Below are 1,283 nucleotides of genomic sequence, written 5' to 3' on the forward strand. Positions count from 1 at the left end.
TGATGGTTCTGAACTCTCATTTCATGTTTTGACGAAGGACCCATAAGGCTTGAACATGATTAGGGCTTATTTAGGAGAAATCACTAAAAACCCTAATTTTTCCAATGAACCTTTACTTTTTTTGTCATTTAAACTTCTAGTCATTTACTTTTCTTATTGTTTAAATTCCTAGCACTTTATTTTCCTTGTCATTTAAATTCCAAGCAACTTTATTTACTTATTTTATTTTATTGCACTTTATTTCTTGTCTTTTAATTTGTAGAACTTGTTTACTATTGTTGCTCTTTACTTTTTTTTCTCTCTCATAAGCATTGTTCCTACAAATTAATAGCTAGGGTAAACAAATCTCTAAAGCATGCTTTTCCAAAAGAAAATGATTTTTCATAAACTAATGATGCGAACCTCAATCGACACGCTTTGAGACCTAACAAAAATATTGGAATATTTGCCCAAGAAAGCTAAAATTCTGATTTTTGATAGAAACCCTGACCCAACTTTTATAATCGAAACGTGAACCAGAGGTATAAGTTGACATTGACCCAATGCTTATAAAGAATCATGAACCGAAGGTATAAAGTTTAAACGCCACAAGGAAGAATCCCTGATAAGTTCACAGTTCTTGAAGAGCCAAAAGAAGATGATGCGAACCTCAATCGACACGCTTTGAAACCCAACAAACATTATTGGAATATTTTCCCAAGAAATCTAAAATTTATATTTTTGATAGAAACCCTGACCCAACGTATATAATCGAAACGCGAACCACAGGTATAAGTTGACCTTGACCTAATGATTATAAAGAATCACAAACCGAAGGTATAAAGTTTGAACGCCACAAGGAAGAATCCTTGATAAGTTCATAGTTCCTAAAGAACCAAAAGAAGAGCAAAGCCTCACCTTTTCTGATTTTTATTCAATAATCTATATAAAAAAACGTTTACAGACTTCAGAGCCTATTTAAGGGCTCCATAAAGCTTGACAGACAAGAAAATATATTCTAAAATAACTCCTAATTGATACCTTACCATATTAGGAATCTAATTTGACCTAAAAAGCATTAAATGCACCTAAAAACAAGGAACTAAGTCACCTAAATAAAAAAAAGTACTAAATAATAAAACCCTAAATAAAAGTTGATTTGGTCTGAAATTAGCAGATCCAAAACAATGAAATTGCTAAAAAAAAACCGTTTAAATAATAAAAGCCCTAAATTCAGGTAGATTTGGTCTGAAATGGCAGCTCCAGAATAGGAAAAAATCTTCATTAACTGATGTAGAGCTAGA

Source organism: Castanea sativa, chromosome 1, assembly GCF_040712315.1.
Source record: "Castanea sativa cultivar Marrone di Chiusa Pesio chromosome 1, ASM4071231v1".
NCBI lineage: Eukaryota > Viridiplantae > Streptophyta > Magnoliopsida > Fagales > Fagaceae > Castanea > Castanea sativa.